This window comes from Gracilinanus agilis, chromosome 2, assembly GCF_016433145.1.
Source record: "Gracilinanus agilis isolate LMUSP501 chromosome 2, AgileGrace, whole genome shotgun sequence".
In the NCBI taxonomy this organism is placed as follows: domain Eukaryota; kingdom Metazoa; phylum Chordata; class Mammalia; order Didelphimorphia; family Didelphidae; genus Gracilinanus; species Gracilinanus agilis.
Window position 1 is genome coordinate 170,054,900 of NC_058131.1, and position 11,402 is coordinate 170,066,301.

Sequence of the window (11,402 nt, forward strand, 5' to 3'; positions counted from 1 at the left end):
TTTTAGGAAGCTATTAATTAAAAATAAGGAGTAAAGGGGACAGCTAGGTGGCTCAGTGGATAAAGAGCCAGGCCTAGAGACAGGAGAGGTCCTGGGTTCAAATGTGGCCTCAGATACTTCCTGCCTGTGTGACTCTGGGAAGGTTACTTAATTCCAATTGCCTGGCCCTTAACCCTCTTTTACCTTGGAATGACTACTTAGAATTGATTCTAGGACAGAATGTAAGGTGTTTGTTTTTTTTTTTTAAAGACTGAATTAAAAATTTTGGCTGCTACATCCCAGTTCAGGTTTATTAGTTAGACTGCAGTCTCCTAAATCCCAAAATGTTTGTCACATCTTCTTTACTGCTATTGTTCGCCATACTTTCTCCATCTCCTTTGTGAAATTGATTTTCAAATCTAAGGGCAAGTTTTTCATTTATACCAGTAAAAGTTTCTTTATGTTAGATGTGGCTCTTCTTTCTACCTTTCACCATCTGATTCTGTGATCCATTGTGCTAGTTATCTCCATCAAGTTTAATACCATCCATGAAAAGGATTAACATTTCTCCTACGCCCTCTTCCAAGGGATTGCTAAAAATACGGAAGAGCAAGGACACTCCACAAGGAACTTCTTTCCAAGCTGACATCCACCCACCATTTTCATTTTACTTTATTCATTTATTTATTTAAAAAATCCCTTACCTTCTGTCTTAGAATCAATACTGTGTATTGGTATAGGCAGAATATATTTGGTATATATTGGTATAAGGCAGAATTGGTATAAGGCAGAAGAGTGGTAAGGGCTAGGCAATGGGTATCAAGTGACTTGCCCAGGGTCACACAGCTAGGAAGTATCTAAGGCCAGATTTGAACCAGGACCTCCTGTCTCTGGGTCTGGCTCTCACTCCACTGAGCTACCAGCTGCCCCTCCACCTATCACTTTTAATTCTAGGGACCTAGTTGCTTCCCAAATTCCGAATTCTCCTCAGTGAACTATCTCAGAGCCCTCTTGGTTGGAAGAATGTTGTGAGACACTGTCAAATGCTTTTTTGAAATAGGGACATATTGCATTTTGAACATTTCCCTGTTCTGCCAGTCTGGTAACTGTCAAAAAAGAAAGAATGAAGTGTAAAAATGGTCACTCTGTGAGGGAGGATATGTGCAGAAGGCAGAGCTGATCTGAGAGGGGGTTGGTCACACGGGTGGATGGGGATATAATTAGGGATTTTGACTCAAAGTGAACACCCTAATGCAAATATCAATAATATGGAAATTGGTCTTGATCAATGACACATGTAAAATCCAGTGGAATTGCTTGTTGATTATGGGAGGGGGTGGGAGGAGGAGAGGGATAGAACATGAATCATGTAACCATGGAGAAATGTTATAAATTAATAAACTAAAATTAAAAAAAATTAAGAGTAGGCTGGTACATTCAACTTGTGAGTCACCCATAAGACTTCTTTTATAATCCCACCATTCCCAATGTTTTTGGAATCTTTCCTTCTTTCCTTCCCTCTTTCCCATCATGTCTTGTCATTTGATGGCATGGACTGGAAATAGAAAGCTGACCAGTGTGGCTGGAGAGTAGAGTGTGGACAACGCTGTGCAGCAAATGTGAAAAAGTAGACTGAAGCCAGACTGCAAAAGACTTTGAATGCAAAAGAGAGGCATTTGAATTTCATCCTAGAGGCAAGAGGAACTCAGGGGAGTTTCTAGAGCAGAGGAATAGCATGATCAAACCTGCGCTTTAAGGAATATCAATTTGTCAGCTGTATGGAGGATGGATTGAAAAAGAAAAAGAGAGAGACTGAAGTTCCAGGAGACCAATTAAGAGGCCACAGTGAATTCAGTGAAATCCAAGCGAAAAAGAGAAAGGTAAGGGGGAAGGGAGAAAGAGAGAAAGAGAGAGAGAGAGAGAGAGAGAGAGAGAGAGAGAGAGAGAGAGAGAGAGAGAGAGACAGACAGATAGATAGACAGACAGAGGGAGACAATGAGGACCTAAACTGAAGTATCTGCTATGAATAGAAAATAAATGCAGGTGTTATCATGGAGGGAAAAAAATCAAGAGAACTCTGCAATTGAATGGAATGACAGGAAAAGGAGAGTGAGAAATTGAGGATGGCTGAGATTTTGATGGATTTTGACTGGAAAGATTTCCTTTGACACAAATGGGGAAGTCGAGAAGAGGAGAGATATCAATGAGCTCTTTTTTGAACATGTTGAGTTTTAGATGCCTATGAGATATCCATTTGTAGATATCAATAGACAAATAGAGGAAATTTAGAATTATAGACTATGGAGGTAGAACACTTATGGATGATGATCAGAATAAAGTTATGGATTGATATCATGGTGACTAATGAATAGGGAAGCAAGGATAGTAAAAGCATCATGTATTTGTAAACCAAAAGTCCCCAAACATAGAGTGAAGATTTGGAGTATTAAAAGAAGACTGAGAAAGGAGGGGGAAAGGACTAAAGACATAAAAAACAGCCACCAGGGATCTGATAGGATGCATAGCTAAAGGTTGGCCTATGTCTAGTTTTTACCTATGTAAGGAATGACCCCAAAATGGAAAAGAAATGCAGGGAGAAATAAACTGAAGTCTATGTAGGCTGTTGGCAAGGAAAAAATACAAGGAAGGGAACAGAAGACTTCTTAAAAGCAGCAAAGAATTGTGTAATCTGGAAGGTGATCCTGAGAAAGAAAATACATTCTCTTTAAGGAGGTAAATTCAAATCTTCTACCAAAACATGGGATGGGAAATGTGGAGGAAATAAGAACATTTTCCTTCTTGTGTTCTTAGTTTTTCCCATTTGCATATAGTAGTAGACAAAGCCACTTGGGAAAGAGCTTTAGGAAAGACATAGCAAAGATCTTGGGCTTCTTTCAGTTGCCCTGTCCTTACTCCACCCCTTTTTGCTTCACAGAGTATGGAGAAGGCAGCTTAGCCCAGTTGATAAAGCATAGAATTTAGAGTCAGAGACCCTGGGTTCAAATCTTGATGTTGCTATTTATAACCCACATGACCTTGTGCTGTCAAATCCTCTGTCTGGGTCTTGGCTGTTGTTTAATTTGTAAAATAAGAGTTGAAACTAGACTAGCTCTAAGGTCCCTTCCACCTCTAAAGGAGCCTATCGGGATTGATTTCAGCTGAAGGAGGACCTGGAGAAGAGCCACGGAGGTAGGGCTACTATAGCTAGAAGTGAAGTTCCTGACCTTCCTTTATCACAAAGTTCCCTGGCTACAGACCCAGAAGCTGTCACTGCAACTATACCATGCGGCTGCCTTTGTTAACAAATAACATGAAATCCAAGAGAGTAACGACGGAGACCCAGAGATAGTCTATATATACATTCTGAGGAGCATTTGAGGACTGAGATACAGATGTAGAAATCCACTGAAAATAAGTAATCAGAGAAGTCACGAGAATGGAAAAGAAGGAAGAAAGATAGGAGGGCTGAGGATGGAACAGGGGGAATTCACACATCTCAGGGGACGGGAAGATGATAAAACCCTTTATTTTAGTTCTAGCTTGTGATCCTTCCAGAGTTCTATTTTTTTTTTTTTAATTTTGCATTACTTTTTAGTCTTGGAGACTTTTTCACTGTGGGTGTTTTTTGTCATTTCCCCCATAATTCAGTTGAAAAGATCAGTGGATTTTAGCTGGAATCTTGGCTCTGCTTTATACTCCCTGGCCTTAGTTTCTCACCTGTTAGAATGAAGGGATATGCCTAGGAGATCTCTGAAGTTCCCTCAATGCATTTTTTCTAGGACTTTTTTTTTTAAACCCTTCCCTTCTGCCTTAGAATCAATCTGTGCATTGCTTCTATGGCAGTAGAGTAATAAGGGCTAGGCAATGAGGGTTAAGGGATTTGCCAAGGTCACACAATTAGGAAGTATTTGGGGCTAGATTTGAACACAGGACCTCCTGCCTGCAGGTTTGGCTCTCCATCCAGCTACCCTCTTCTCTTGGACTTTTACCATCTCTGAGGTAACAGTAAAGCACCTGAATCTTCCTGTATTTCTTGGCTGTTGATGCATTTTTCACTCTTAATAGTAAAAAAAATGTTACCAAAGAATACTAATAAAGAATGCTCTCCCAATGTCTCTTTTAGAACATACTGCCCAAGGCTGAGGGACTTATGAGAAAGAAAACTACCCACATTTAGAGGAAGAACTGTGGAAGGAGAAACACAGAAGAAAAACAATTGCTTGAACACATGGGCTGATGGGGATATTATTGGGGATGAAGACACTAAATGCTAACTCTAGCCCAACTATCAATAATATGGAATTAGGGCTTAATCAATGATACATGTAAAACCCAGTGGAATTGTGCATTGGCTAAGGGGGCTTGGGGGGCTTGGGGAGAGGGAAAGAACATGAAACATGTAAATATGGGAAAATATTCAAAATTAAAATTAAAAAAAAAAAGAATATACTGCCCAGCATCAAACATGATATTCCAGATGTGGCCATCCAAGGACAGAAGAGTGAAGGACCACGACTGAATATTGTTTCCCTTTTATAGGGAGCCAACAATGGTGAGAGCTTTTTTGACTCTCCCATCACATTAACAAGGCAACATGACTAGAACGTTGGCCTTAGAGTCATGAAGAATTGGGTGTGTGCCTCATCTCTGATAAAAATACTATATGACTCTTATGGGCAGGTCACAATCTCTCTGTGCCCTTGGCCACTCTCTAAGGCTATGAGTTCTGAGCGGGTACTACTCTGCCCTCATTGGTGAGCTTCCCATATCAGTAAAAGGTCCACTTCCTGTGTCTGGATCTTATGACACTTTAAAAAATCATTTCTTTTTTTACTTAGAATATTTTTCCATGGTTACATGATTCAAGATTCTCCCAACTCTGAGGTACCACCTCATACCTAGCAGATTGGCCAATATGGCAGCAAAGAAAAGTGATAAATGCACAAGGAGTTGTGGCAAAATTGGGACACTAATGCATTGCTGGTGGAATTGTGAATTGGTCCAACCATTCTGGTGGGCAATTTGGAACTATGCCCAAGGGCTTTACATGACTGCCTGCCCTTTGATCCAGTCATACCACTGTTGGGTTTGTACCCCCAAGAGATAATAAGGAAAAAGACTTGTACAAAACATATTTATAGCCACGCTTTTTGTGTTGGACTAAAAATTGGAAAATGAGAGGGTGTCCATCAATTGGGGAATGGCTGAACAAACTGTGGTATCTGTTAGTGATGGAATACTATTGTACTGAAAGGAATGATGAACTGGAGGAATTCCATGTGAACTTGTGACACTTTTGATGCATGTTGAACTTGCACATCCTTTTCAGATGAACTCCCCATGCGCTTATAAAGTTGAATTTCTTTCACCCAAGCACAAGACATCACATTGGCAGGTAGACCTGTCACAAGTCCATCATTAGCAATATGACTTTAAGCAAATTACTTCAGCTTCCCAAGGCACAGTTTATTTTTGTGAATGACATGCTTGTTTCCTTACAACATCTGTCCATTAAAAATCTGGGGACTGCCCTTACAGACTTCTTATTGATTTCCTATAATATCTAGAAATCTAGTTTTTGCTGTCCATATGATGATGGTTAGCCTTTATATAGCACTTTGAGGTTTAGGAAGGAAGCACTTAATATATATTATCTCATTTTATTCTCACAACCCTGGGAGGTAGGTATTCTTATTATGCCTGTTTTATAGAAGTCAAAACTGAGGTTGATAATGGTCAAGTGACTTGCCCAGGGTCACATAGCTAGTAAGTGTTGGAAGCTGAATTTGAACTCAACTCTTTCTAACTCTAGGTCCAGAAGTGTATCGACTTATCACCTAATCGCCTTATGAATTATTTCCACTCTACCAATCACTACTTTGCTCTGTGTCCTAAGCTTTATTATTTTTAATTGTGTACTAAGTGTACATGTGAATATATATGTATACATGCATATATGTAAAACACCCAAACTATCAAACATGCCTGTAATGATTTCTTCTGTTGTTTATTTCCCTTTGAAATTGGACATAAGTTGTTATTGTCATTCAGGCCTTTCAGTTGTATCCAAAACATTATGATTTCTTTTGGAGTTGGGTGGTTTGCCATTTCCTACTCCAGCCCATTTTACAGATGAGGCAACTGAGACAGAGTTAAACAAGTTGCCCAGGGTCTTAGGCTAGATTTGAACTCAGGTCTTCCTGACTCCAGACCCTGCCCTCTATGAGTCCACTCTTCCATCTTCTAAGTTATTCCTTACTCCATCTGAGATTTGTTCCAGTTCAAGGAATAAAGGAAGGAACATAGTGCCATTGGCCACACTTTAAATACATATCTATAAAATACCTAAATTTCCTTCTTACAAATCCTGACTTTCTTATCTACTATCTCTATGACCTTAGCAAGTCTGAGACTCAGTTTCTTTATCTGAAAAATAGGGGAGGGCGATTTGATCACCTTATTTTAAGGTCTCTTCTCACCTTAAAGCTGTACGCCTATGTTCTAAATTTCTTTTTCTCCATAATTTCACCCAATAGCATTCCTTACACAATAATTTATTATTCTTTGCTTTATTTTACCCGGTATATCAATGATTGAGATTTTATATACATTTTGCTCTCCATCTGAAATTTTCATGCTTTTCCAGTTCTATTTTCCAACTCAAACCAAGTAAATATGAGACAGTTTTTCTTTTTTAAAATGATCTTTATATTAAATTGTGGATGGGTAAATCCTTCAATCATTCAATTCAATAAACATTAGTTAATAATAATAACGGACATTTATAGTGTTCTATAAAGTATGTGAAGCACTTTATGCACGTGATCTCCTCTCAGTTCGGTACTCCAGATAGTATTAATTCAGTTTTTCTAGATGAGAAGACTGAGGCTTAGAGATGTTAAATGACATTCTCCTGGTCACCTACGGTCACACTTGGTAACTGTCAGTTAAATGTCAGTCAAGCTCAAGTCTTCCTTACTCTAAGTCCCTGGGGCAGATCTCAACTCAACCTTTTTGGTCTCAGGATCCCTTTACAATCTTAAAAATTACTGAGGAACTCTTACCCCCACCCCCACTATCCCCAAGAGCTTTTGCTTATGTAGGTTATAGCTAACAATATTTGCCACATTAGGAATTAAAATATCTCTATTATGATGAAAAAAAATTTGACCTTTAGGAGTCCTTGAAAGGAACCCCTGAGCTCCCAGTGTCACACTCTCAGAGCCATTGCACTATATCCTGTTGCTGTTCTTACTAATGGACAGCTCGGTGGCACACTGGATAGAGTGCCAGGTGTGGAGTTACGGAGACCTGAGTTCAAATTTGGCCTCAGATACTTACCAGCTCTATGAGCCTGGATAAATCACTTATACTCTCTTTGTATCAGTTTCCTCATCTGTAAAATGAGCTGGAGAAGGAAATGGAAAAACCATTCTAGTATCTTTGCCAAGAAAACTCCAAATGGGATCACAAAAAGTTGGATACAACTAACAACAATAAAAACTCATCCAGTGTATGTACAAGACATGCTGTTCTTGGGATTAAAAAATAAATTAATTGCATTTCCTACAAGGAACTTATACTCTACTGGCAGGACTTTTTCCCCTTCAGTATAATCTTTGATATCTTTATACACTTACCCCCTATAAAAATTTTACTTCTCATTTTGTCTGATTTTATACAGATCACACTTAAGATTTTAATTGTCATAGAGTTAAATCTATACATTCAATTGGAGAGTAAATAGTGCTATCATCTTTTCCAAGTTATTTTCTCCATAAATAGAAATAAAGTATCTCTATCTACTTGTTTGCTGCTTTTTATTTCTTTTTTTCCTTTTTTTATTTAGAATATTTTTCCATGGTTACATAATTCATGATTTCCCCCCACTGCTGCTTTTTATTTCTGACATTAAAGTATTATAATTCTCTTTATATAGATGTGCTACATATTAATATCTAACTATTCCATTTTTTTCCAATTACAAACTGAGTCGTGTTCTCTTCTGTGATTTCTTCTATGGTTCTATTCCCAGAATTTAGAGACATGATTGATTTTTAAGTTTTTATCTTAAGATCTAAAACTTGGCTAAACTCATTTATTATAGCTCTGGTAATTCTTTTGTGAATTTCCTTTGGTTTTTCGAAGCACATGCTCATGTCATCTGCAAGTAAAAATATTTTAATCTTTTCCTTTCCAATATTTATCTCATGTTCTTTTTTTCTTGTCAAATTGTAACCACTAGCATTTCCAAATACTCTGTTGAATAGTGGTGGTGATAGGGGGCACTCTTGACTCATGGTTGTTGTTGTTGTTTTTTTTTAAGGGAATACAGTTAAAGGCTCTTCAATGACACTAATGCTGGCTCTTGATTTTGAATAAAGATCATTTGTCATATTAAGAAAAAACTCTTATCATGATAATTTGGATTTTTATTAAGAATGGATATTGAATTTTGTCAAAATTTTTGGGTACCTATTGATGTGATTATATAATCTGTTATTTTTCCATTTGAAATGATTAGTCCATTTTCCTCATATTAAATCCTGGTACTCAAAGGATAAACTCTACTTGGTGATAGTAAGTCATTCCTTTAATATATTTATGACTTCTATTTGCCAAAATTTGATTTAAAATTTTTATATTATATTCACAAGTAAGATTGGCCAGTAATTTTCTTTTTAAATGTGGTCTTCATTTGGGTTTAAAATCAAGATCAGATTTAGCTTATAAAGCAAACTGCATAGTACATCATGGGTTTTTTTTTATATTAAGAAACTTCCTGAAAAACTGAAATTATATTTTTGGAATTATGAAAAAAGATTTTCATCAGGTCCCTGATCTCAAGGAGCTCACAATTTAATGAGGGGGACACACAATAAGAAACACATTTATACAAATAAACCATATACAGAATCAATAGGAAACATTTAGAAGAAGGAAGGCATTAGAATCAAGAAGGGTTGGGAAAGGCTTTCTGTCAAAGATAGAATTTTAGTTGTGACTTAAAGGAAGCCTAGGAAGTCAATAAGGGGAGATGAAGAAGGAGAGGACTTCAGGCATGGAGGTCAGCCAAGTAAATGCCTAAAGCTGAGAGAGGAAGTGTCTTGTTTGTGGAACAGCAATGAAATGACTATTACTAGATCAAAGGGGACAGGTTGGGGAGTAAGGTGTAAGGAGATTTGAAAGATGGCAAAATAGGGAGGGAGGGAGGAAGGAAGGAAGAAAGAAAGAAGAAAGAAGGTCGGAAGAAAAGAAGAAAAGAAGGAAGGAAGGAAGGAAGGAAGGAAGGAAGGAAGGAAGAAAGGAAGGAAGAGAGAGAGAAGTTAGATTAGGAAGGGCTTTGAATATTAAACAGGGGATTTTGTATTTAATCCTGGAGGGAATTGCAATTTATTGAGTCCGGGGTCAGGGGAAGGGAATGGTATTGTGCTTTAAGGAAATTCCTTTGGTGGCTGATTGGAGGATGGATTGGATTGGGGAGAGAGTTGAGACAGGCTGACTCAGGGACAGGCTACTGTAATAGTCCAGGGGTGAAGTGAAGTGAAGCCTGCACCAGAGTGGAGGCAGGGTCAGGGGAGAGAAGGGGCCATATTGGAGAGTCATTGCAAAGGTGAAATTGGCAGGCCATTGCAAAAAGATTGAATATGAAGGTGATAGTAAAAATTAGATTATGAGACCTACATTTCAAGATTGAGGGCCTGGGAAGAAGGTGGTACCCTTTAAAGTAATAGGGAAGGGGACATGGGGTTAGGAAGAAAGATAATGAGTTCAGTTCTGGATACATTAAGTTTAAGATGTTTACTGAAAATCTACTTCAAGACGGCTGAAAGCAGTTGCAGATGTGAGATTGGAGGTCAGTAGAAAGGCAAAAGCAAGATGAGTGGATTTGAGAAACCTCAGTGTGGAGATAGTAATTAAATTCATGAGAACTTATGAAATCACCAAGTAAAAGTAGTAGGATTGGATCTAAATCTATGATTTCATTGGCATAATGAGAAAACCTTCTCTACCAATGCAAGTCCATTTCTTCTCTGTGTGATAATTAGATTAAGTCTACACTGCCCATCTTTAGATTTAATCACCAAAGGTGAGAACACCTCTAATTCTGGGAGGTCTGTAAACCACATGTGCTAGAGTGGGTGACGAATAGGAATCAACTGACCCGCCCCCTAGGCAGTACTATGAGAATCGTCTATTGTGATTGGACATGCAAATTAGGAGGGAGGCACAGGAAGTGACGCATAAATGACCCCTTTTAAAGGGAGAAGGTCCTCATCAGCTGGGGTCTTTGGTGGAAGAGAACATCTGGCAAAGGACCTTTTCTAGTTCATAGAGGAGTGCTGGAATACTGAGACCCAGGTGAGACTGCTTTAAATATCTTCTTTGAATTCCAAATTCTGAGTTTAAAGACTGACTGAATCTTCCTGAACTTCTCTTAAGAAATTTCTTTTAGTAGACTCTGTGGATGAAGTTTGCTCCATTCACCCCCAGGCCTCTGGCCCTCTGACTCTCGGCTGAGGGTTAATTAAGATCTACCTGGATTAATTAGTGGGATAGATTCTTATTTCCTTACTTTCTCTCTCTCAATTTCCCTACCTTCAACCTTCCTAATTGTAAATAAATCACATAAAAGTCAATTTTGACTTGGGATTATTCTTAATTGAGGACTGATAATAGTTCAATCCTCTGGCAACCATCTTTTAATATATTGAACCCATAAAACCCCTTTTTCATCCTTACATCTGCAATTTACAGTAGAGACCACTGAGGGTCTGGAGATCCTTTCAAGGGTGTCTGTGAGGTCAAAATTATTTTTACATTGCTAATAACATATTTTAATTTCTAATACACTAAATGTTGGTATATATTACCATAGAAACAAAAAGTCTTTGAGGTCCCCTCTTTTTTAAAAACCCTTATCTTCTGTGTTAGTATGAATTCAAAGTCAGAAGAGCTTATCACTACCAAGTTATCCCTCTATATTAACATCTGAAAAAAACTTCACAATCAGTTTGATTATATGTGTTTTTGTATCTTTGTAAAACAAGGTGCTATAGAAGTAGTCAATAAGCATTTATTAAGCACTTGCTGTGTGCTAGACACTTTCCTACAAACGAGACATAAAGAAAGATAAAAGATAATCCTACTGTCAAGAAGTTCACAGTCTAATGGGGAGAAAAAATTAAAACAGTTATAAGTAAACTATATTTAAGATATGCAATAATAAAAAATTGGAGATAATGAACAGAGGGGAGGCACCAGAATTCAGGGAGATCAGGAAAGGCTTCCAATAGAAGATGAGATTTTGAAGGAATCTCTTGACTTCATGAAGGAAGACAAGAGGCAGAAGTGAGAAGAGCATTCTAGGCATGAGGGATATATATATATATATATATATATATATATATATATATATATAT